Source organism: Pistacia vera, unplaced genomic scaffold (genome assembly GCF_008641045.1).
Source record: "Pistacia vera cultivar Batoury unplaced genomic scaffold, PisVer_v2 Contig110, whole genome shotgun sequence".
NCBI classification, from domain to species: Eukaryota; Viridiplantae; Streptophyta; class Magnoliopsida; order Sapindales; family Anacardiaceae; genus Pistacia; species Pistacia vera.
This window is the reverse complement of record NW_022195138.1, coordinates 301,147-328,946: the sequence shown is the minus strand read 5'-3', so window position 1 is coordinate 328,946 and position 27,800 is coordinate 301,147.

The window sequence follows — 27,800 nt, the reverse complement described above, 5'->3', positions numbered from 1 at the left end:
AGGTTTTAATTCTGGGTGCCTGCGACAGCACGCCAATGACAATCTTGTCCTTGGGCTGAAAAGGGTTTTTCGGTAATTTGGGAGTCTAGGGTAGGGGTGCATACGAGCTGAGCCGAGCTGAGCTGAGTAGTGGTTGGCTTGAGCTCGGCTAGTAGGTGTTATGGGGCGGCTAGAGCTCGGCTCAGCTCGGCTCGACATAAGACCAAGCCGAGCCGAGCTGAGCCAAGCTCGGTTAAATCTGCTGAAAAAAATGAAAACTGCTATTGTCTTCTACAGTTCTACTGTTTTTTCAAGCAAAAAATCAAACACTTTAGGTGCAAAAAAACCAACCCATTAAAAATAACAGTTGGTATTCTCATAACAAACCAAAATTGAAATTCAAAAATGCTGATGATATGATAAAACGAAAAATTATACAGAATTCAATCATTCAATTAAAATCTCTATCCAACAAAAAACTTGATATAAGTCTACACTTTTTCGGTATTAAGCTCCTCGTAGTCTTTTCCTACACAACTCCAAAATAGCATGCAAAGATTAATTTTCAAAGAATTTAGATGTTCATTGTAGGAAATTTGTTGTTACTTTCATTTTAGGGCACTTGAAGGCTAGACTTTCAAACAACCCACCTCTCCAACCAAAGAAAGCAACACCAAGCACCCACCTAGCGTCCCAGCCTATTGTCCCTCTCCAACTACCTGCACACAAAACATGGCGGCAAACAAACCAAAGAGGAAGCAATTTGGGCACAATCAACCCAATCTCAAAAAACCAAAAAACATCATTCAAAGCAAAACCATTAAGCATTCACTAAAATCAATATAAAAAAGGGCCCAATAACAACATTCAAAGCAAAATACAAGGAAACGTGCATATGGAATTGAGTCCATATGAAACAAAAAATCCAGCCTATAAAACCAACAACTTCTTCCGCAACCACTTGACCCACGCAGCAAGCACCTAAACATATTGCAGTTCCATTTGGCTAACAAATAAAAAAAAGAAATAATTACATCTGAAAACATCAGAAGCATTTACTGCCAATAATTCCCAAAAAGCCAAGGTTATATAATTACCATCCATCCATCTAATTGAGCCACAACCAAACTACAAAATTACAATTACCATAAACAAAGAGATATTAGTTTTTAGAAACTGAAACTATAGAATTTACACAATTGCATGCTTGTTAACTAATGGATTAATATTAATACTAAGTAATTTCTCATAAACAGTACAACATTTACTATCACTAACTTGTTAAGATTCCACGCAACTTTATAGGATTGGAAGCCGAAACTGCTCATTTGTCTTATCCCTCTAAACAACAACAAGGAAAACAAATTGTTTTAGTATGAATAATGTTAATAAATGACCAAATAAATACAAAATTTTAATAAATTGCATAATGGAAGTATGAAACTTACTTTGTAACTTTTCTTTACTCAGAGACTGCAACACCAATTACCACCACAAAGTAGCACTTACATGGCATGGGGAGACAACGATGATCGATAAGTGTCAATAACTCGACTTCCAGCACTGAAAGTTGCCTCTGAAGCGATTGTGGTGATTGGAATGACAAGTATTTCATGAGCCATGATGGATAAGATATGATAATTCATTTGATTAAATTTCCACCACTCTAATGCATCAAAAGAACTATCATCCTTGTCCCATATCAAACACCTCTCTTCCAAATAACAATCTAACTTAGATTTCTCACGTTGCACTGTTTGAGTTGTCCTAACAAACTGGTTGAACCGTGAACTAGTACGTTTAGGGTGTTCTACATTCACTTGCACAACCTTACTGATTTCTACAAGTGGTTCATCGTTGGAAGATTGACTTTCCGCTGCATATTCGTCTGCCTACACTTCATTAATTTTTTCTTGTGCTTCTTCATCAGGAAACAATTGTGGGTAGGCAAATTCCAGTAGCCTTATTTTCATCCTTAGATCCAATACAACTACAATTGCCATTAAGAAATTGCATTCCCCCCAATATTTATCGAATTTTTCTTTTATCTTTCCCTCCATTGATCGAATGAAATCATCATCATCAGAACACTTTTCATCTAACAACTCTTTTATGTCACAAACTTCTTGCAAAAATAAGTTAGAAATGGGGTTCTCACTCCTTAATATGACATTAGTTGTAGAGTTGAAGGTTTTCAAAATCTCACACACTTTCTCAAGTTTCTCCAATCTTCATCTAATGGGGCACAAGTAAAGTTATTATCCATTGTAACTAACACTGGAAACACCTCCTTGTACTTAATTGCAAGCACCAACATCTCATAAGTAGAATTCCACCTCGTTTTACAATCAATTTGCAATTTTTGCTGTGGCAACTGTAACATCTAAGTGATCTCATAAAACATAATTGCTTTGACCTTTGATTGCTTGACATATGCAATAGACTGATGTATGTCTTGAATGATGGGCTTAATTTGGGAAAGCCCATCCTGAACCATAAGATTTAGTATGTGTGTCGTACACCACACATGAAACAACTTCCCATGCACAATAGCTTCTTGTTTCTTCATAAATTCTCTCTCAAGATCTTGATTGTCACGTCATTACTTGAAGCATTGTTAACTGAGATACTAAACACCTTGTTCTCAATTCCCCATTCTATTAGACACTTATGAATAGTAGCAGTAATCTCAACACCAGGTCGAGGAGGAGGTATACAAACAAAATTGAGAACACGGTTCTGCAACTTCCAATTATTATCTATAAAATGTCTAGTGAGAACCATGTACTCAAGATTCTGATTAGAAGAATTCCATAGATCTGTTGTCAAACTAATCTTCTCAATACTCGTAAGAAAATCAAACAACTTCTTCTTTTGTATCTTATACACAGTCACACAATGTTGTTTCAATGCAGTATGCGTTATCTTCTCCCATTGTGGCATACCGCATCTTTGCATCATGTTAAACCCTCTTCCTCCACAATCGTAAATGGATGCTCATGCATAAGCACCCAATTAGTAGCTAGTTCTCGCATCTTGCTCATATCAAACTTGGCATCTGAAAGTGCAAGTGCAGATTGTATTGAGACTTCATCTGTTGAACTGGCTGGCCGAAAAAACAATTGTGTTTGCCTTTGACTAGCTATTCTTTTCAAACAAGATTTCAAGTGTCTTGCAAACTGAGTTGTGCTCTTGGTCTTCGTTATTGCAAGCTTTGCCTTACAATGAATACACTCTCCTTTTGTAGAACCATCTGGTAGGACTGCCTCTTTAAATTCATTCCAAACTGTTAATGTCTTTGGTCTCTTTTTCCTCTGAAAAGGATTAATTTGCTCCTCTTCATTACCAGGGGTAGGAGTATCAGCATCAGTTATGGTATGAGAAATAGGTGTGTTTGTGGGTGTGGCATCGTCATTAGACCAGGTATCAAATATTTCATCTACTAGAAGCTTTCTTGAGGTGGATGGGTGTGTTCGATTGGGGGTGGATAACAGCTCCATGTAAATTAAGAAATCCCTCTACAAAAATAATATAAACTATGGCATTAATGATCTCACATGGACATTTATATATATAGATATTATAAGAAAAAGCAAGCCAAAGCATATTCACTAAGTTGGTTGCATCTTAAAACATGTATAGCACTCATAATAATAGAAACAAAACTTGATCTGCACTAGAATCAATTAATACTATGGTATTAATGACCTCACATGAATTTGGGCAGATTCACTAAGTCGTGGGATAATTGATCTTAACATATCTACTCGTAAGCATATTTTGCAACCACCTAAATATTTGTTTATGCTTGCAATGTTCATCTTCAGTATTATATATTGTATTGCTTCACATATATTAAATAATATTTTCATGTATGTATTATGTTGCTCAATATTGTAATCTTGCCTCCATAGATCTATAGTTAGACAAACGTCTTCCTGTATACATAATACATTTAATGGTTTGACTATGGTAGTGGATCCAGGTTGTGCATAAAATATAGGGATAATTGATCTTAACATATCTGCTCGTAAGCATATTTTGCAACCACCTAAATATTTTTTTATGCTTGCAATGTTCACCTTCAGTGTTGTATATTGTATTGCTTCACATTTATTAAATAATATTTTCATCTATGTATTATGTTGCTCGATATTGTAATCATGCCTCCATAGATCTATAGTTAGACGAACGTCTTCCTGTATACAGAATACATTTAATGGTTTGACTATGGTAGTGGATCCAAGTTGTGCATAAAATATATATAGTGCTTGAAGTCTCAGATAGAGAGTTGGACCATGGAATCTACACTAATCATTTTCATGTTTAGATCTTAAAACATTATAGCACTCATAACAATAGAAACAAAACTTAGATCTGCACTAGAATTGATTACAACAAACAAAATATCACAAACAAAGCAAGTAATTAAGAAACAGAAGCTGACCTGAGTTTGCAGTGTCAAGATTCAAGAACCCAAGCTCAATGAATGGTGGATGACGGTAGGCGTGAGAATATGAGTTTGCAGCAGCTTCCTTGTCGGATTCAAACTTGCAACAATTCCGACTGAAGGGTAAATGAAGGTTGGTCGCTGGATGGTGGTAGCTGGGTAAAGCTTGGATGAAGGCTAGACAACGATGGTGTCTCAGATTTGCGGTGTGAAGAGGATGGTGGGGGAGATGAAATCAGCGAAAATGTCTCTATTTTAGCTTTTAGTGATTTTGCGGCTGAGTGAAGTTACGGCAGATTTTAGGGAAAATCTAATATATGCGAGCTTAATTGATCGAATGAGCCAACGAGCTCCACTTACTTGAATGATGTCATGAGCAACTTGAAGATCGCGAGCTGTTCGAGTCGAGCCTAGAAAAGCTCGACACCTTTCGCGAGCTCGAACTCGCGAACAACTTGCCTCTTCACGAATCCAGCCTAAGCTAATGACGAGTCGAGCCCGAGTAGCTCATGAGCTGCTCGGTTCGACTACAACCCTATTCCAGGGGCATTTTCATCATTATAGGCAAAAATGGCACTTTGGTAACTTTGCTAAGGGTTGACACCATATCCAATTTATTGGGAGAATTTTTGCAAAATTGGAATCATATTAATTTTAATTAATATGGAGAATATATATTTAATTAAATTAAATATATATTAAAACCCATATAGTAAATATGATAAATATATATGGATTAAATAAATAGTAACATTTATTTAATTAGAATATGTATTTATATAGGAATTAAATAAATAGGAATATTTATTTAATTAGGATTCATATTTAGTATAATATCTTTAGGAGATATTATATTCCCTTATATCAAGGATTACAATCCAATTCAAATAAGGATTGTAATCCAATCCAAATATGAATTACAGATAAACAATCCTTATTGAACTCTTATTTGGGATTGTCTATATAAAGGGGCATTGGGTTTATTTTAAGAGAGCAATATTCATAAAGTTAATTTTTGAATTAAAGAGCAAAAAATTAACTCTCCCAAAACCCTAGCAGCCAACCTTAGATAGAGAAATTCTCTTTCTCTAATCCGCCACCTCTCTTAAGCCCTCCGTTTGATCTAGCAGTCAATCCTAGGGTGATCCTAAGCCTACGTTCATGTGGATACCGACGGGCTCAATCCTACGCTGGGTTGACATTGATTAATTTATGGAGCCAGAGGAGGAACCACCAACGGAGGTAAAATCACATAACCTTGTATGGTTAGTTTTTTGTTGATTAATTTACTCTAAATTGTGATCTTGGGTAACAGGACTGTGCCATGGCAAGAAATTTTTTGTTGTTATTTCATGCGTGCTATGACATGGTTCCTACAAGTGGTATCAGAGCTTCGATTCGGCTATTAATTGCATATATGTGATTGGGTGCTATATTGGCATGTTTAGGGTTTAATTTTATTATATTAAACCTATTGTATTTTAAATTTAATTTTGATAGGGTTTACAAAAACCCTAAATTTAGGTGGTTGAATTGTGGTTGCGCGCACAACCACCTTGACCATGGTTGTGCATGGCTGCGCATAGCCACTCCAACAGGGCTGTGAGTGAGTTGTGTGCTACTGTGCATGACAACCTTGCAACTTGCTGTGTGTTGGCGCATGTAGTAGCCCCTCCTGTTGCACGTTGCCACACGCCACCAAGCAGCCCCAAGGGCCCTTGGTCGTGCCTTCATGCATGGTTAGCCCTTAGTCAAAGGGTATGTGCCTCATAGTGCATTACCCTTGGCACATGGCGCCTATTGCATGTGCTACACTACCCCAATGCCGTGAGCTTGCACGCTGTGTTGCCCCAATGCCAGGTGCACAAGTGCAAGGTGACAGCCCTTGCCACGCATGCGAGTTCGCGGCAATGCCTTGCCACAACAAGATAAGGCTAGGCATTAGCGTGCCTAGTCGTCTGGGACTTATGGGCCTCGCATTACTTGTGTGGGCCGAGTGGGAATGGCCCGTTTAGGGCTACTAGGGTTTAATGGTTGTTGCCGTCGATGAGGGTAAATCTTACGATCTTTCATGTGGGAATTAAGGGGTTGAAAAGGAATTGTCCCGTTGGCATGGGATAAGGGTATTTAGGGAATGGAGAAAAGCGTTTTGAACTTTTACGCTTAGTAGTCAATAGAAGAATAAGTTGTTGCTTTTCTAGACTGTTTAGTCATTTTTCAAACTAGATAGGGACTAAACTATAATTTGATGAAGTTTAGGGATCAATTTGAAACTCTACAAAATTAAAGAGGGTAAAGTGAAATTTATTCGACAATTCAAACATGGTAAATTTGAATTTATGCATTGTATGACTAGTGTCTATTATGTATGGTGTTTGGTACTCGACCATAGACCTTAGGTTTTATTTTTTTGGATTTGTTTGTTTTAAAAAAGACCTACATGTCCTACCTTACCTCCCTTTCTTCAATGTAAATTCTTTTCTCATCTAAATCCCCTTGGCCATCATTCGTCATGATCTCACTTGCTCCTGTAGGGAACCACTTCTACCTTTGGAAGGTTAATTGTCATTGGAGTTTTTCCTTAATGGTGATGGGTTATTATTTAAGTAGGCGTACTTTGCTGGATTCACCTCTACAAGGGGTTGATAAGTACAACTAGAGCCTAGTAGAGTAGTGCATATTTAAAATGCACGTGGGCATGTAGTGTCCAAACTTACCGATATGAAATTTACACTTGAGGCCAATGGTTGCTGCCATTGGATTGTGTAATTGGTTTGTTTGTGATGCTTACATTTGAATTTAATAAGTTTGGTGCTATTAAATGGTGTAAGCTAGAGCTTGTGGCCTATCTACTCATCCTACTTTGGTCTACTTGCTCCTGTGAGAGGTCAAATTAGGAATGATGGGATTTCAGCCCATTAGGAAGAATGATAGACCTTCCTAAGTGTAATAGTGAGGGCTATTAATTTGAATAAAAATAGTGGGAGCATATTAATTGATAAAAGGCCTCATTAATTAATCAAAGATTATTAACTATGTTTTATTTGTACTTGTAGATTTACATTATGACTACCAATAATTTGTCACTGCAATCGATCATAGAAAAGGAAAGCAGGGACACATTATTCCAAGTCCTAGCAACCGAAAAGTATCTATCGCTAATGGATCTCTGGTTGCTGTTGCCAGCTAGGGAGACATTATTCTAAGTCAATCCATAACTCTTAAAAATGTACTACATGTACCTAACTTATCTACAAATCTTGTGTCTATTCATCAACTTATAACAGATTTAAACTGTAGTGTGGTGTTTTTTCTTATTTCTTGTATATTTCAAGACCAAGTTACGAAGAGGATAATTGGACATGCTAAGGTGAGACAATGTCTTTATTATCTTGAGTTACCCTACAGCCAAGTGAACGATAGGAATAAACAACATTAAAATTAATAAACAAAAAACAAAAATACAAAAAAAAACAAAAAAAGAATAAAAAAAATAAAATAATTAAAATAAAATTACAAACATAATTAAAAAAAAAAAAAAAAAAAAAATTTAAAAAAAAAATTAAAAAATTAAAAAAAAACAAAAAAAAAAAATTACATAAAAAAAAAAAAAAAAAAAAGATACATTTTGCTTAATCCACAATGATATTTGGGGTCCATCTCGAGTTCCCAACATCTTTTGGGCTTGTTGGTTTGTCTCATTCATTGATGATTGCACTCGGGTTTCATGGGTTTATTTGCCAAAAAAAAAAATCTGATGTAAGCACCATCTTTCCTATTTTTCATAAAATGGTCAAAACTCAATTCAATGTTGGAATTAAAAAGGTTGAGAACAGATAATGTTGGAGACTATTTCAATCAAACTTTATCTCCATATATTCAAAAAGAGGGAATTATTCATGAATCTTCATGTGTGGACATACCCCAACAAAATGGGGTTGCCGAAAGAAAAAAATGGTAATCTTTTAGCTTCTGTTCGTGCTCTTTTGTTTCAAAAGAATGTTCCAAAAACTTTTTGGGGGAGAAGCTACCATCACTGCAACTCATAATAATAAATTATATCCTATCTAGAGTCCTTGACTTTAAAAGTCCAACGAAAGTGTTATCTCATTACTAGTTTTCAATATGTCAACTAAGTTATCTCTTAAAGTTTTCGAATGTGTTTGTTTTGTTCATATTCACTCTCATGGTTAGAACAAGCTAGATCCTAGAGCCATCTAGTGTGTCTTTATAGGATATTCCCTTACTCAGAAAGGGTACAAATGCTTCAATCCTACCATTAGAAAAACTTATGTGTCTATTGATGTCACATTTGCTGAAGTAGAAAGTTATTTTTCTAGTCCTTATCTTCAGGAGGAGACATCTTCTATGGAAGATAAGGATTTGTTTTTTAGAGAACCATCCATGTTAGTCAAAACATCTCCACTGCAAATTGAACCCAATCCTAAAACTGAAACTTAACACATATTTGCATCCATTTCTGAAGTTTAGCCTATTGAGTCATCTATTAATACATCTCCTAATCCTTCTAAAGAACCATCAAACCCTACACTCACACAACTAGTACAAGTTTACTCAAGAAGAATAAAGCCTGTGATCGAACCTGTTGTTCTTGATTTGGATTTGCCCATAGCCATAAAATGGTGTTAGAAAGTTCACAAAACACCCTTTTATCCTAGTTTGTGTCCTTTAAAAAAATTATCAGCCCACATAAAAGCTTCCTTACTCATCTAAACACTATAGCCACCCCACAAACCTTATCTGAGGCACTTGGTAAAAAGGAATGGAAACATGCAATGAGAGTAGAAATTGAGGCCTTGGAGAAGAACAAAACATGGGAATTAGTGGAATTACCAACTAGTAAGAGACCAATAAGAAGCAAATGGGTCTTCACAGTGAAATATAAGTTAGATGGATCCATTAAGAGGTATAAAGTGAGACTAGTAGCCAAGGGGTATACACAAACCTAGGGAGTGGATTATCAGGAGACATTTGCATTGTGGCGAAGATGAATACAGTAAGGGTGTTGTTATCTCTTGCAAAAAATTATGATTGGACTTTACAGCAGTTTGATGTGAAAAATGTCTTTTTACATGGAGATCTTAAGGAGGAAATTTATATGAAAGTTTTGCCTTGATTTGGCATAAATCTAGTCAAAAACAGAGTGTGTAGATTGAAAAAGGCATTGTATGGGCTCAAACAATCTCCTTGGGCATGGTTTGAAAGATTTACTAAAGCAATGTTAAATATGAAGTACAAACAGAGTCAGAGTGATCATACATTGTTTATCAAGCATTCTGCTTCAATGAGAGTCATTGTGGTGATAGTTTATGTGGATGATATTATAGTGACTAGAAATGACCAAATGAAAAGGAAGCTCTTTAGAAATATTTAGTAAAAGAATTCAAAATCAAGGATCTTGGGAAGTTAAAGTACTCCTTAGGAATAGAAGTAGCTTGGTCCAAGGAAGGAATCTTTATTCATAGCAGAAATATATTCTTGTTTTGCTAGAAGAAATAGGTAAACTCGGTTGTAGACAATTAGACACGCTTATTGAGCCAAATCATAGACTATGAGAGTCACTGGAAGGAAAACCAGCTGACCAAGGCATGTACCAACGATTTGTTGGGAGGTTAATTTACCTGTCACACACACGGCCTGACATTGCATATGTGGTGAGTGTGGTAAGTCAGTTCATGTAAAACCCTATGGATGTCCATCTCTATGCAATATACCAGATATTGCAATATTTGAAAGGCAGTCCAAGAAAAGGGATTCTCTTTAGAAAAAGCACAAGCCTGGAATTAGAAGCCTACATAGATGCTGATTATGCTGGCTCTGTTACTGACAAAAGATCAACATCTGGGTTTTTTATCTTTCTTGGTGGAATTTTGGTAACTTAGAGGAGTAAGAAACAACTGGTGGCAGCAAGATCTAGTGCAGAGGCAGAGTTTTGTTTGATGGCACAAGGTCTTTGTGAGTTATTATGGCTCAAGATTATCCTAGGGGACTTGAAGATTAAATGGAAGAACCCAATAAAGCTTTATTGTGACAATATGTTTGCAATAAACATAGCTCACAACCCAGTTCAGCATGACAGAACTAAACATGTGAAAGTTGACAGACATTTCATAACGCAGAAGCTTGAGAGCAGATTAATTTGCACTCCCTACATTTCTATAGAGGGTCAATTAGTAGACGTCTTAACTAAAGGATTGACAAGTTTTGCATTTTAGAGGATTACAAGCAAGCTAGGGATGGAAAATATCTACTCCCCAGCTTGAGGAGGAGTGTTGGTAATTCAAATTTAATTGAAATCCTAGGATTCTTGTATTTAGCAATATTTATAGGGATAGATGTAATCATAGGGAGTAATTATAGGGATAACAGTAATCATAGGAAGTAATTATAGGGATAGCAGTAATCATCGAGACTATAATCAATCAGCTGTAAATTAGAGTTAATTGTTTCATCATTTTTGGGGATTAACTTCCAAGAATAACAATTCATTATTGTATAAATGTGAGGACCCAGATTCGGCTCATGGGCTATCCCAATCTTGGGCTCTTTCCCTCATGGGCTTTCCCAATCTTGCCCCGGCGGCCCCACTCACTAGGACTATCTCCCCCCCCTTAAGGGATTTCTTTCGCCTCCCCCACCACTCGAACCCAAGACCAAGGGGCTATAGTCAATTGGTGGCCTGATGGTACTCACCATGCTCCCCAATTGACTATAGCCCCTTGGTCTTGGGTTCAAGTGGTGGGGGAGGCGAAAGAAATCCCTTAGGGGGGGGGGGAGATAGTCCTAGTGAGTGGGGCCGTCGGAGCAAGATTGGGAAAGCCCATGAGGGAAAGAGCCCAAGATTGGGATAGCCCATGAGCTGAATCCGGGTCCTCACAATAAAAAGGCACCTTTTTATTTAACGGACCGCTTGGCTCTGACCCAGTACTGTCCGGCCCAGCTCACCTGGGCAGGTACTGTGTAACGCCCCACCTGAGGTACGTAGTTATTGTTTCTTCTTTCGCTCTCTTTTGAGTTGGTTTTTGGTAATATTGTTTGATTAAGTGTTGTGTTGAATGCTTGCCCTGAAATTGGTTGAAAATAGAAGAAGTTTAGTGTGCCAAGCTTCGCCGGGGCGAAGAAGAATCTTCGCCGCGGCGAAGATGTGTTGAAACCACAGGAAACTCTCTGGATAGTTTCGCCGCGGCGACAGAAGCTTCTTCGCCGCGGCGACAGGCCGATTAAAATGTTTGTTAAGTTTTAGATATTTTCTTCCCTAAGGGCAATTTGACCATTCTACCCCTAATTAGCAGGAAAAGTGGGGAGTTAATTGTAAGGATTTTTCATGGAGAATATGTTGTTATGGGGGTGTTGTTTGTAATGAACCAAAGGATATAGATGGAATTCCAAAGAAGAGTAAGGGCAAATGGGAATGCTTGGGTATAATTTCATAAAAGGAATTAAGAGTTAGCAAACCCTCATTTTCTTCTCAAAAACGCAACTCTCCATTCTTGTTCCTCTCAACTTCTCTTTCTTTTGATCAGGAGTTCCAAGGGGTTTTTGAAGTGATTTGGTGGTAGAAAATCAACCTAAGGCTTCCTAAGGTAAGGATTCTTACTTGGGTGTGAAACTTTGTGAGTTTTAGCTTATATGAAGTTTGAGGGTTTTTGTTCTTTGGTTAAGAGTAGAGAAAAAGTCAAGCAAACCAAGTGAAAGGAAGAGTTGGTGAAGTCTCTCCATAACAAGGTAAGTAAATCCCAACCCAGTTGAGATTTAAGAATTTTCTTGATTAGGGTTTTGATAGAAATGATGTTGTATGTGATATACATGTGGTATGCCATGTATGGAGGCTTAAATAGAGATTTCTATGCTTGTGATTGTTATACCTTGCAAACATAAGAAATGAGTTGTGGGGTGGAAAGGTAGTTTGAGATGGAATTGAAGGGGTACGTGGATCCCTTTTTGGAAGTGTTTTATTTTGGCAGGTTTTGGGTTATGTGAAGGGGTTTCTCCCCATTTTGGATGGTTAGAAAAAGTTTTAGAATCATTGCTATAGTAGAGTTTTATAGTGCACTTGAGGTTTGATGAAATGCCTAATAGAGGTTTGATATGAGTAGTGAACCTTAATTCTTGCAACATTGCATGTTGGCATTCATAAGTGCATTGGTGGAGATGAACCATCCATACGCACAATTGTGCATTGAAAAGTGACCTAAGAAAGTGTGGGAAACTGTGTATGCAATTACCCTATGAGAGAGAGCTGGTGGATGCAAATACTCTAAGGGTAGAGAGAATGAAAAATGCTAGAATAGAGTGAATTAGAAGAGTAGTAAGATGGGTTATGCTTTGTGATCATCACCCGACACGTTATCGGATTCGGGTTGATGCTTTGTGATCACCACCCGAAAAAGCCCTTAGAGATGGGTCGATGCTTGTGATCGTCACCCGATAAGTAGTAGAAACGGGTGGATGCTTTGTGATCCCCACCGGTTAGTCATTAGAAAAAGGGTTGATGCTTTGTGTCATCATCCGACATTTATTGAGGTGGGTTGATGCTTTGTGTCCATCACCCGACAGTGACTAGAGACGGGTTAATGCTTGGTGACGTTACCCAAAAGTCATGAGAAACGGGTAGGTGCTAGGTGGTCTCCACCGAAGTTAGGAAAACCGAGTTGGTGCTTTGTGATCCCACTCGGTAGTCACAAGAACGGGTTGGGACTGTGTGAATTCCACCTGATAGTCATTGGAGAGTGAGATGGTGTGTGTGAACGCCATCCGGCATACCTCCGTAAGATGAGGCCATGATGTTTAGTAGAGAACAGAAATAGAAACAGAAATAGTATAAGGAAAGAATTAAGAGTTCTTATACATAGGGGACAGACAGATAGAGGGTTTTACTCACGAGCATTGTTTTGTGCTCACCCCGTTATTTTCTTTGTGGATGCAGGATCTAGGTGTTGATGCAGTCGGAGGGGGTCGGCAAGCGAGGAGCAATAGGTAACTGTTTCCCCTGTTTTGTCTTTTAAAATGAATTTTGTAAACAATACTCTTTGTGTATAAAAGACATATGATTATAATGAAAGAAAAGTTTGGGCCCAATTTTCTATTGTAATATGCATGCATTGTACTAGCTTCAGCAGTTGTTACATACTGTCTCCCCCCCCCCCCCCTTAAGGGATTTCTTTCTTTCGCCCCCCACCCCATTTGAACCCAAGACCAAGGGGCTATAGTCAATGGGGAGCATGGTGAGTACCATCAGGCTTGTAAACCCCATGAAATATGTAGCCACGTTTACGGTATGGCCTAAAGAATTATGAATTGCCCCTAAATGAGTTATTATTGTTCATGTTGTTTGGTTGGTTTTCGGTTGAGTTTATGTTTTAGGTTTGGTTGAGTGTGTACCCTGGAATTGACAAGACTTAGCAAATTTTGGAGTTTCAGTCTTCGCCGGGCGAGGGAGAAGCTTCGCCACGGCGACGTTGATTCTATGTAGGCGGTGTCGGTTCTGGACTATTTCGCCGGGGCGACAGAAAGTTCTTTGCCGCGGCGACGATACGGCAGAAAAGTTCTCTGAGGTTTCTAGAGAATCTCTCTTTGGGACACAATGACCATTCTACCCCAATTAGTAGGAAAAGTGGGGAGTAAAATGTAAGGAAATTTCATGGAGAATAATGTAAAATGGGGGTGAGTTTGTAAAGAATAAAGGATAAAGGTGAAATTTCAAGAAAGAGTAAGGGCAAAATGGGAAAGAGTGGATATTATATGAGTTAATAAGGGTTGAGTTCTCTAAACCCATTCATTTTACCCATTTCCACCGCTTTTACTCTCCATTTTCTCTCAATTTCTCACTCATTTCTAAGGGATTTGGTAGTTTTGAGTTGGAATTTGACAAAGAAGTGATCCTAATCAAGAAGAGGTAAGAATCCCTACGTTAGAGATGAATTTTATTCATGTAAGGGTTAAGTTCTACTAAGTTTATGCTTAGGAAATAAGGGAAAGTTATGATCCAAGAAGAGTAGAGAGCTTTAGTGGAGACTACTCAAGTATGAGGTAAGTAAATCCAACCAACTTGAGTTTTAAACAAGTTTTTGTGTAGGTTGTATGGATGATCAGATGTAGTATGATTAATGAGAAATTGAATTGAGATGAGTATATTTGTAGTGTTGGATAGATTCCATGGATGAGAAGGTGTTTAATGTGTATTGAGAATGGAATTGAGATGAAGTTGAGAGATGTTGTGTGAAGCTTGGGAGTGTTTTTCTTGACAGGGATTATGAGTATTTGAGGGAGTTTTCTCCCATTTTGGATGGTTAGAGAATGAAGTATAGTAGTAATTTTATAGAGTGTTGGTATGCACATAAGTTGTTTGATGAAATGCCTAAGTGAAATCTGCCTGTCATGCCGTAACTTTCTAAGTGATTTTTGGCATGTTACGAATTGAACGGGCTGAGACCGAAACATAGAAGTTATAGCCCTGTTTCTAAGCTTTAAAATAGACCAAAACGTAGCAATCCGAGGTGTAAACGCAAGTTATGGTCTTTTTAGTGTGGACCTGTGCAAAATGACTATTGAGGAAATCTTGCATTTGGCATTTCAAAAGTGCAATATAAGTATGAACATCATATGCATAATTTTGCATTTAGAAGTAGTTTGAGAAAGATATAGAATGTTGAGTATGAGCTACCTGTGGAGTACTAGCTTAAGAGTAAAGATTTTGAAGTAAAGCTATACTATAAGTAATAGTGAGTAAGAAAGAGTAGAGAATGTGAGAATAGCAACCTTAAGAGTAAAGAGGATGAGAATACTCTGATAGCAAAGAGAAAAGTGGGAAAGTGTAGAGAATTACTCTAAGGTGTAAGCTACATTATGATGAGTAGCTAGAGAAAGAATAGAGATCTGTGCACAAGAGTTAAAGAGGAGAATAGAGTAAGTTGTGCGATGGGGAACCTGTGAGTGACGAGTAGAGTCACGTAGAGTGGAACACGAGGTTCCAGCCATGCCTCTGGTTAGATGAGGCCATGACCGTCACGCAGAGTGGAACATGAGGTTCCAGCCGTGCCTCCGGTCAGATTGGGCCGTGACATTCAAAGAGAGAGAGATTGTACACTCACATGGCCAAAGGTTCCGAACCATGCATAACTAAATCCGATCGGTAGCGAGATGAGCGGAAGTCACGTAGAGTGGTAGCGCCCAGCCGTGCCTCGGTCAGATGAGGTCGGGACATTCCAATGAATAAGATGAGAAAGAATAGAGATGCGACAAGTAAGAGTTAAGCTATATTATGACTACTAGTTGAGAAAGAGATGAGCAAACATGAGAAAGAATAAGAGAGAGATACGAGCATAGAGAGTAGGTTATGCGATGGGGAACCCGTGAGTAATGGGTAGAGTATCCTATGTGCGCCGCATTGAGAGAGTGCATGAGTATGAGATAGAGAAGTGTGTGTAGCCGTGAGAGTGCATGGGATGAGGGCTATACTCGAGTACCCGAGTACCCGAGAGAGAGATTATAAACTCACGTGGCCAAGGGTTCCGAATCCATGCATAACACGTTCGATCGGTTAGAATGAGTAGATCACGTAGAGCGGGAGCGAGTCCGGCCGTGCCTTGGTAAGATGAGGCCGTAATTACTAAAGAGAGTTAACAGAAAAGAGTTATGAGAAAGAGAAACAGAAATGAGAATGATATAATAGAAAGAATTAAGAATGAGAAAGCTGAGAAAGAATGAGATAGAAAAAGAGAGAGAGTGAGAAAGAATGCAAAGTGTGCTAATAGAATAGAGAGTTAGAAGAAAGAAACATGCAGTTTTGTATTATTTGCATGTAGAGCTTATACAGGCGAGAACCGTGATTTCCTTCATGGTAAGTATGATGAGAATAAGAGAGAACCATGATTGTTCTTCATGGTAAGTAAGAATAACAGAAAAAGAACAAAGAGAAAGAAAGAAATAAGAGCAGAACAGAGTTAAAGGGAAGAATAGTATAGAAAGAAATATGAACAGGGAGAAATAGAAATAGAAGAACAGTAGAGTAAGGAGAGAGCCAAAGAGTGAGTTGCAGGGACAGGTAGTAGAGGATTTACTTACTGAGCATTGTTGTGCTCACCCCGTTATTCTTCTCTGTTTGCAGGATTTAGGAGCAGCGATCGGATGGACGTCGAGGAGCGAAGAGTATTGGCACTACTGTCCACCAGCTATGATTTTGTATTAATTAAAAATTTTTTAATACATGGTATTTGTATTTGTAAAGAAGTATATTTTTATGAGTAAAGAAAAATTTGAGCCCACTATCTTTCATATTATATACATATCTATATTTTACATAGTACGTTTATAAGAATAGTACTAAAGAGGAGTTGTTACATTTTTGGTATCAGAGCAAAGATTTTGGGATTTGACAGTGTGCCATTCTCGGCCGTGACGTTCTGTAGCCGACCGCTGTCAGTTAAGTTTTTCCTTGCTTAAAGTGCTATTTGAGTTGTTTAATGGGTTGTCTGTCAATGAGATACAAGACCCGAGTATGAGTTGAGAATAAAAAGCAGTGAGTGTAGGGAAACTACTTCCCCGAGTTGAATTAGAAAGGATTGAAAACCATCCAAGTGCGACCTACTAGAAGAGAAGAGAAAGGTCGATACCTAGATGGTATAGAATCGGATTGAGTCGATTCATGGGTTTCTAAGTTATATTAGCCGTTAGAGTTTAAAAGTATAACAGACCCGTTGGTAGTAAAAGAATAGTTTAGCCGTTGAGTGGTTAATAGACCGGGTGAAGATCCGGTATACCATTCTCTTGTCTTAGAGGGATGCCGAGTTTTGTGGGCATTATGGAGGATACCCACGATGGTTTGGTCAGATTTGAGAAGAGTTTAGAAGTGGTTGAAGTGGAGATCAGTTGGCAAAGTTCATAAGGTGGTATAAAAGTTTATTAGTTTTAATAAGGAATGAGTACAGTGAAGAGTAGACAGTGAGAGTTAACCCTTGTAAGGTTTGTATTGGAGTAATGAGTACTTCGGAAGTGAGAAAAGACAAGTGGTCCGTGGGCTAAAATCAGAGGAAATAGAACCCCTCGAGCTTAGAGTGAAGTTGAGAGAAGGGAAGACTTATTCAGTAAAGTTCGTAGTGATCCATGAAAGAGAGTTAAAGAGTTAACAATTGATTAGATAGTGTCCTTTGCCCTACTTGGATGTTTTTGAGCACGAGTTCCCAAAGTAGAGATGGAGTAGGGATTGATTACGAGGGAAGAATGAGAGTCACTCATAATATCATTTCCAAAATTGCAGCGGGCCATTTGTTCAGTATGTTGAGCAGTAGTGTGAAAGTAAGAAAGACGTTAGAAAAGGGTATTTCGACAGATAGTTCATGTGGTGCTGAGAGTGATGTCCCATAACCAGAGATGCAGAGTGTGCCGTACTGAGAATTTTTAGAGGTATTTCTGAATGAGTTATCGGGCTTACCTCTGATAAGAGTAGTTGATTTAGTGTTGAACTGGCACTGGAGACAGCACCGATGTCTAAAATCCTTATCCAATGGCCCAGCCAAGCTTCAAGAATTAAGAAGCATCTTCAAGAGTTCTTAAGGTCCTATCGATCGAGGCATTCTCCCTAGGGAACTCCGATCTTGTTTGTAGGGAAGAAGGAAGGGTCATTACGAATGTGAATACAGATAATGAAGAATAAATGCCCGTTACATGGATGGATGATCTTAGAACAGTTAAGGAGTACAATAGTATTTCCAAGAGTGATTGGAGGTCGGGGGATCATCAGGGGTTTTCTTAATTGTCTTGTCAGTTTGTAGTAGTCTTACCCTGAAGTTTGAAGGCATTACTTGTATGGTGCCCAGAGTAAGATTTACACCAACCCTAAGAGTTTAATGAATCTCCTTACTTAGAGGGAATTGAGTATGAGGCAGAAAAGATGGTTAGAGCTAGACAAAAGTATGAAGATTGAGATCATTTCAGCCAGGATTTGCCATGTTAAGAGTCAGTCTACAAATAAGATGGCTCTTTACGAGAATGGCATGGTAGACTATGTTGAACTCACTGTACTGGGATGTGTGGGTAAGAAAGATGGTTAAAGACAATTCTTGGCTAGAAATGACCAGGAATTGATCGAAGAGATAAAGTTATCAGAAGTAGAATTGATCAAGCCCAAGTGAAATAGAAACGTTTGACAGATTTGAAGAGAAAAGTTATTGAATCAGAGGGAGTGTTAGAGTGCTTATTTTAAGACTTTTTCCCCTACGACCGGGTAACGTGGTTAATAGTAGAGAAAAGTTGCATCGAGGTACAAAAGTCCATGTGGAGATATTAATGAGTGGGAAAGGTGTTGATACTACCCACTAGTATGGACGGTGTTATAATGTGGTTATATTTCAATGCTTCGAAAGTATACAAGTGACCCTCCCATGTTTTGAGCATTGAGGATGGAGATTGAGAGTTCTATGTTTGAGGAGTGTCCAGTCTAATATTGGACAGAGAGATCAAGGAGCTCCCAAAACAAGAATTTCCTACAGTGAAAGTAGGAGGGGAAAGTAAGGTATCCAGAATCGTTACTCGGAGTTGTATCAGAATTTCGGGGACGAAATTCTTTTAAGAGGGGGAGAATTGTAACACCCCACTTGAAATACGTAGCCACTGTTTACGGTATGGCCTAAAGAATTATTGAATTGCCCTAAATGAGTTATATATTGTTCATGTTGTTGGTTGGTTTTCGGTTGAGTTTATGTTTTAGGTTGGTTGAGTGTGTACCCTGGAATTGATCAAGACTTAGCAAATTTTGGAGTTTCAGTCTTCGCCGGGGCGAGGGAGAGAAGTTCGCCGCGGCGACGATTCTATGTAGGCGGTGTCGGTCTAGATTATTTCGCCCCGGCGACAGAAAGTTCTTCGCCGCGGCGACGATACGGCAGAAAAGTTCCTTGAGGTTTCTAGATAATTCTTTTTTGGGACACAATGACCATTCTACCCCTAATTAGTAGGAAAAGTGGGGAGTAAAATGTAAGGAAATTTCATGGAGAATAATGTAAAATGGAGGTGAGTTTGTAAAGAATTAAGGATAAAGGTGGAAATTTCAAGAAAGAGTAAGGGCAAAATGGGAAAGAGTGGATATTATATGAGTTAATAAGGGTTGAGTTCTCTAAACCCATCATTTTACCATTTCCACCGCCTCTTCATCTCCATTTCTCTCCAATTCTCACTCAATTTTCTAAGGGATTTTTGAGAGTTTTGAGTTGGAATTTGACAAAGAAGTGATCCTAATCAGAAGAGGTAGAATCCCTACTTAGAGTGAATTTTATTCATGTAAGGGTTAAGTTCTTACTAAGTTTATGCTTAGGAAATAAGGGAAAGTTATGATACACACAGAGTAGAGAGCTTAGTGGAGACACTCAAGTATGAGGTAAGTAAATCCAACCAACTTGAGTTTTAAACAAGCTTTTTGTGCAGAGGTATGCATGATCAGTATGGAGTATGATTATGAGAAATTGAATTGAGATGAGTAGCTTTTTGTAGTTTGGATAGATTCCATGTATGAGAAGTGTTTTAATGTGTATTGAGAATGGAATTTAAGATGAAGTTTGAGAGTGTTGCGTGAAGCTTTTGGGAGTGTTTTCTGACAGGGATTATGAGGATTTGAGGGAGTTTTCTCCCATTTTGGATGGTTAGAGAATGAAGTATAGTAGTAATTTTAATAGAGTGTTGTATGCACATAAGTTGTTTGATGAAATGCCTAAGTGAAATCTGCCCTGTCACTGCTGTAACTTTCTAAGTGATTTTTGGGCCTGTTACGGATGAACGGGCTGAGACCGAAACAATAGAAGTTATAGCTCTGTTTCTAAGCTTTAAAACGAGACAAGTCGTTGTAATCCGAGGTGTATAACGCAAGTTATGGTCTTTTTAGTGTGGCCTGTGCAAAATGACTGTTTTGAGGAAATCTTGCATTTGGCATTTCAAAAGTGCATTAATAAGTATGAACCATCCATATGCATAATTTTTGCATTAAGAAGTATTGAGAAAGAATATAGAATGTTGAGTATGAGCTACCTTGTGAGTACTAGCTTAAGAGTAAAGAATTTTGAAGATAAGCTATACTATAAGGAATAGCTTGAGTAAGAAAGAGTAGAAATGTTGAGAATAGCAACTCTTAAGAGTAAAGAGAATGAGAATACTCTGATAGCAAAGAGAAAAGTTGGGAAAGTGTAGAGAATTACTCTAAGAGTTAAGCTACATATGAGAGTAGCAGAGAAAGAATAGAGATCTTGTGCACAAGAGTTAAAGAGGAGAATAGAGTAAGTTGTGCGATGGGGAAACTGTGAGTGACGAGTAGAGTCACGTAGAGTGGAACACGAGGTTCCAGCCGTGCCTCCGGTTAGATGAGGCCATGACCGTCACGCAGAGTGGAACATGAGGTTCCAGCCGTGCTCCGGTCAGATGGGGCCGTGACATTCAAAGAGAGAGAGATTGTACACTCACATGGCCAAAGGTTCCGAATCCATGCATAACTAAATCCGATCGGTAGCGAGATGAGCGGAAGTCACGTAGAGTGGTAGTGCCCAGTAGTGCCTCCAGTCAGATGAGGGTGGACATTCCAATGAATAAGAATGAGAAAGAATAGAGAGCGACAAGCTAAGAGTTAAGCTATATTATGACTACTAGTTTGAGAAAGATGAGCAAACATGAGAAAGAAATAGAGAGAGATACGAGATAGAGAGTGGTTATGCGATGGGGAACCCGTGAGTAATGGGTAGAGTATTCCCGCATGTGCGCCGCACTTGAGAGAGCGGCATGAGTATGAGATAGAGAAGTGGTGTAGCCGTGAGAGTGCATGCGGATGAGGGCTATACCGGTACCCGAGTACCCGAGAGAGAGATATACACTCACGTGGCCAAGGATTCCGAATCCATGCATAACCAAGTTCGATCGGTTAGAATGAGTAGAAGTCACGTAGAGCGGGAGCGAGTCCCGACCGTGCCTCGGTAAGATGAGGCCGTAATTACTAAAGAGAGTTAACAGAAAAGAGTTATGAGAAAGAGAAACAGAAATGAGAATGAGATAATAGAAAGAATTAAAGAATGAGAAAGCTTGAGAAAGAATGAGATAGAAAAGAGAGAGAGTCTGCGAAAGAATGCGAAAGTTTGAGCCAATAGAATGAGAGTAGAAGAAGAAACATGCAGTTCTGTATTATTTGCATGTAGAGCTTATACAGGCGAGAACCATGATTTTCCTTCATGGTAAGTATGATGAGAATAAGAGAGAACCATGATGTTCTTCATGGTAAGTAAGATAAGAGAAAAAGAACAAAGAGAAAGAAAGAAATAAGAGCAGAACAGAGTTAAAGGAGAAGAACAGTATTAGAAAGAAATATGAACAGGGAGAAATAGAAATAGAAGAACAGTAGAGTAAGGAGAGAGACAAGAGTGGAGTGCAGGGACAGGTAGTAGGGATTACTTACTGAGCATTGTTGTGCGTCACCCGTTATTCTCTCTGTTTTGCAGGATTTAGGAGCAGCGATCGGATGGACGTCGAGGAGACAAAGAGTATTGGCACTACTGTCCACCAGCTATGATATTTTGTATTAATTAAAAAGATTTTAATACATGGTATTTCGTATTTGTAAAGAAGTATATTTTTATGAGTAAAGAAAAATTTGAGCCCACTATCTTTCATAGTATATACATATCTATATTTTACATAGTACGTATTATAAGAATAGTACTAAAGAGGAGTTGTTACAATAAATTCTTTGTATTCAGTCATGTTTAATAAGAATTAAGAATTCCAAAATTCTCTTCACAAATGATTGGGAAAAGATTGGAATCGAAGGTGGTGTTGACATAGAATAAAAATAAAGAGGCAAGCTTTTTAAAGTGGTTTTGCTAAGCAGGAAATCGAGTCCATATCCATTATTTCTTTTACCAAGATAAGTGATTACAAAGAATTTGATTAAAACAAATACCCAAAATGCTCTCTTCCTACTCTCCTTATTTATATGTATTCGCCCCTCGTTTTCAGGATTTTAACTTGGTAGTTATAGGGGGTTGCAATGGCAGTTGTTAGTCAGGATGTGTCAGCGGAATGATTACTATCAGCCCTGACAAGTTTTGGGTAATCGAGATCGTCAGGGCATTATTACGCTTAATCCTATTTACAACTGTAATTAACTGGAGTTTGTCAGAGAGTAGTCGCTAGTTAAACAAAGTAGCTGCATGTATTGCATGTGGTGCCCATGCAGTTCAATAGGCTTATTGGGTGTTGCAATGAGTGTTAAGTTTTGTTGGCACTTGGCTGCAAGCTAACACTTGTCCTAGATGGGTATTTTGTTCGATTTGTTTAGTGCGACATTCAAGCTAGAATCTTTGTGTTTCCCCCGACCTCGATCTGAATTTTTATTTTTCCACAACATCCACCCCCTAGTTTTTTAAGGTCATTGCAGGCTTCTAAAACTTCATTGTTGTTGATTCAAGTTGGCTAAGTGGGGCCCTCGAGGGTATTATCATGTGTAATAGTTACATTACCTCTTCAGTTTTTAGGGGATCTTTGCCAAGCGTTTCGACAACACATTTGATGCTGGTATGTTTTCCCCATGCATGCTTTGGGAATCGCAATGGCTACTTAGGAGATTGTTATCGTGCTTATTTCCTAAGCCAATAAATTACTTCTTTCTTTTCCTTTACGGCTTATTTTTACTCGTTATCCTTGTGCTTTCTAAGAAGATTTTCTTGCCTCTTGCCGGTTTTCTTTTCCGTCACCACCTTTATTCTTACTAGGTTCGTTCATCATTCTTTCTTCTCACATTTTCAATTATTGTTTCCTTGCTGTAACTTCTGTATGTTTTTCTCTGTTTGGGTAGATTTATATTGATTCATCATCGTCCGATAGATTTAATGCGTGACGTGCTAGCCAAAGTGGGTTTCTCGGGGGGCAAATGGGATGGAGGGGCATCGTGCCTCGGGCCTTGACTATGCTGAAGTCTTTTCTGTATTTTGTAATAAACAGGTTGGATGTGACTCTCCAGTCTTTGTCACAGGTCCTTCCTTTAACCGATTAGGTGTTAGGGAGACAAGGGATGTCGATAATCGTGTTTAGGCTCTAATGCTGACCTTTTCGTGGAGGAGGCAAAAAAGGGTGATTCCCTCGTCTCCCATGGCAAGGCAGATATTAGAGGGTTCATTGTCAGCCCGTGATAAGAGTGTAATTTATATATTTTTTATTCCTTTCATATTATGATTTTGTTATGTTTTATGCCTATTTGAGTTGATTAGAGTTTATTTTGTAAGTTTGACATATTTGGATAGACTTTATGAAATAATTGAGAAAAGATTAGGAAATTCCAGAGTTTTTGTTATTCTGACTAGTGCTGCGTTTTTCAGGTTTTTCATGGAGTCAAATTTCTCGATTGCAAAAAGGTTCTTCAGGAAAAGTAAAGTAGACAAATCAAGCTTTCCAGGAAGGTATTATGGGCGAGAATTTGAGTTCGTTCGGGCCTCATTAGTTGTTACAAAACTGGACCTGGAATCCTAGTCGCGGAAGGATTTCCTGGCTAAGTATCAAGTCTTTTAATGGGCCTAACTGGAGCTTCAGATATCAAAAGCAGGTGATTCAAAAGCCAAAATTCATCTACACATCCAGGACTACAACTTTTATGAAGTGATCAAGCCCAGAAGAGTTCCTTTACATTGCGAGAATCCTAGTGCAAGCTGGTTTACGAATTCTGTTTTCCATATCTGATAAGATTTTGACAGTTTTGGAAGTCTATCGTTTAGCAAAGATCTAGGAAAGTAATTTCCATTTTTCATGGGAGAGAATTAAGGAAAAAACACATTATTTATTTAGGAGTTGTTAGGTTAAACGGGAGGACGGTGGTAGGTCTTTTGGGATTTTCTTTTACTTTCTACGTCAAGATGTGCGGCTGGTCTTTCTTCAGTTCAAGGGGATTTTGAAGCCTGAATTCATGTCGTTGCTGTAACTTAAATTCAATAACATTGTTCTCAATGTCATTTTTACTGGAATTGTTTATGTTATTATGTTTTAATTGTTTATGATTCTTGTTTGGATGATTTAGTAATGGCCTGCTAAATTGTTTAATCGGAATTTTATCTGTTAGAATTAGGAATTGTGATACGTAATTGTCCTATTTCTATTCAATGAGTAACACATGATGATAGATGATTACGGACAAGTTTTCAATCTGTCACCTTGAATAACATAACCTAAGTTAAATAATCCGATCTTGCGTGATTGTTGCTTGGATTGATCTATTTTCCTAATTCTTAAGGCTGCCATTGAATTAAACTTAGAGAGCTTATTCTAGGTTGTTCAAGGGTTAGGATCTCATGGAAGAGCTTATTTCAGTATTGACTATTAAGGGAAAATTCGAGTAACAGAGCTTGTTGTTTCCTAAGGTCAATAATTCCATAATAACGAGATAGAATGATGTTACGATTAGTTCATGTCCAATGCATGTTTAGGTGGATCTTGAACTAAGAACTAGTTGTTTTTAATCTGATATTTTCTACCATTGGAGATTTATTTGTTTCACTTTAGATTGCATTGACTACAACCCCTTTCATTACTGTTGTCATGTTTACTATTTAGGATTTTATTTTATTTTATTTTTCTGTTGTTTTCGTTGTGGTTATTGGATAGAATATAGGAATTAATCGAATCATTCCCTGTGAGATCGACCCTTGCTCACCCTATATACAGTTTAGTAGTTAGGTTAGTAAGGTTAATTAATTTGGTGCATTTGCCATGCTACCAGCCCGTAAGGGCGGACTTTGAGGAAATGATCTAGAAGTTTGCGAACCACCTTTGTATCCCCATGCGTGCCCTTGTTGGAGGTGTCTCCGAAGAGTCTTAGACCATACTTCGGAGGCTCCCTCTAATGGCCTTTCTACAGAAAGCGGCCAACAACCAGACCTAGCTCAATACTCATTTATCCTTTGTGGCCCTTTACGGAGTCAATCGAGTCAATTACCGTCATTTTTCTTTTGCAGCTTTTCTCCTTAATGGTATTGCTTCATCAGGAGGCTCACTTTGTATTCTCGGATCAGGGGGTGACTCAACTCCGACTTCAAAGGGCTGAGAGGGAGATAGTGGAGCTGAAGGGGAGTCTTACCGCCTCTTAGGCTGAGTCTGCCCGAGAACATCACAAGCTACTCCGAGAAGTCAATATGAGGTAAAAAAGGATTGCTAAGTTTACCCAGGAGAGGGCGATGAGCCATCCTAAGGTGACGTGGTTGCAATATGTGAATAATGCCCTTCAATGCGAGAAAGAGGAGCTTGAGTGGCAGATTACTTGTCTGTAGAAGGCGGAGACCCGGACATTGCCGCGCCGTAAATAGATTAGATAGCATTTTTTGGGCTGCCCCTCAGCTTTTTGGGGCTTTTGTAAGTAAACTTCTTGTACCAATTTTGAATGTTAATAAGATGATCATTACTTAAGTCTTATTCTAATATACACGCATGCTATTATATGCTTTCAGTACTTTCACCTGGACTTACCTTTTTTTTAAAGGTTCATCATTCCACACTAAGTAGTCGGATTGTGATACCTTTCTATATTCGATCTCATGTTTTCATTTGGCTTGATCATTGGTGGGAATACAATAGTCACGAGCTTAGAGGAAGGTTCGTGCATCACGAGCCGCGTTCTTTCCTTCGATGATCTAAGGCTTGACGTTGTTAGAAGGTTCATACTTTGCTCTCGTAAGCTCGGGATGTATTGACGAGGAATAGTTGAGATTCTGTTCTGAGCTTCTGGGGAGTTGCATCAATCGCATTAGATGTTGTGTCAGTTGTGGCAGTGTGCTTATTAATTGATGGCTTGCGCTGACAAGTGATTGCTTTGATTTCTTAAACGAGGGTTATCTCCCCAACATTAAATGTGGCCACGTGGATTGGTTGGATGGTTCAGATTACCTTCATTTCATGTGAGCCTTATAAAGAGTTCCCTAAATCTAACTCCTCTTATTCTCATATTTTACCGTTGTGTGCTCTTTTCCAGTTGGTCTCCAAACGCTTCGATTATTTTTCCAGTTCTTCAATAGAGTCCTAATGTTTTTTGAGACATTTCTGTGGTAAGTGCCTTTCTCTTCTTTTGTTTTTTGTCGCTATGTCGCTTGTCGGTTTGATCCAGTGGTGTCTTGTAGGATGACTAGGGAATTTTATTCTGGGCCCGCTTTAGTGGGTACTGCCAGAGGCTGGTTTAAGTTGTTTTATTTGAATGACCTATTTTTGTCCTGAGTGAGGGATACTAGGGGTGAGCGAGTTAGCGACTTGTCCTTTTAGGTAGGGCTGTGCAAAACCGAGTACCCGCTTCGGTTTTGATCGAAAACCGGATACCCAAATATTCGGGTACCTCCAAAAATGAACCCGCTAACCGAACCGGTTTTAGAATACCTGATTTTGCAGGTACCCGAAAATTCGGGTCACAAATCGGGTATCTGAATTTCATTAAAATTATATAGCAGATTAGGAGAATGCAGAATTATATCACTTTGAAATTCATGTGTGTCAACTGTCAATCTTAACTATTATTCGACAATGTCCAACACAAATCATTGAACCATAGTAATCATTAATCAAACACATTCCAACAAAAAAGTAATCTCTAAACCATTATCATAAATTCCCTGGGACCAATTCTTTTGATGCAGATCAATATATCATATTGGAAGAATGGAAACAAATTACTTTCTTCAATTGAGCACTGATTTTGAGCCTTGACAAAATAGATCACAGGGGAATCTATCCTGGTAGAAACCAAAAAGAAAATTCTGCATAATTTCATTCCAGCAGTCCTATATATACAAACTCAAGAAATTAGCACAAAACTTCTAATGACTGAAGCAAATAATAAATTTATATGGACCACAACCACATCTAATCATATATATTCCAAAGGATATGAAATATTCTTCTAACTCGGAGATGGAGACTGAAAATCAAGCCAACGGTGCCAGCGACGGCAGTGCAGAAAGGTGATGGAGCTAGAGCAAAGTCAAGCCCAATAATTTGCAGTCTCAAGAATAATTTGCAGACTGAGATTGGAGAATTTGAGAGTGAGAGAGATGAGTATTGAGTGCGACTGTGACTGAGACTGAAGAAGGCAAGAATCTGAATTTGAGAGTGAGAGAGATGAGTTTGAGTGCGCCTGTGTGCAGCTCCTGCAGGACTTGAATACTGGAAGAGACGAAGAGTGGAAGTTTACGCAGTGACTGGTTTTAGTTTTAGGAAGGGCATAAGGGATTTCAGATTTGGGGCTTTTGGGTTTTGCGTTTTGTCTTTGAAAATTGAAAGTCTGATGTCTTTTTTTTTTTTTAATAATAAAAAACGGGTACCCGGTTTCCTAAAATTAAATAACCGATACCCGAACCAAAAA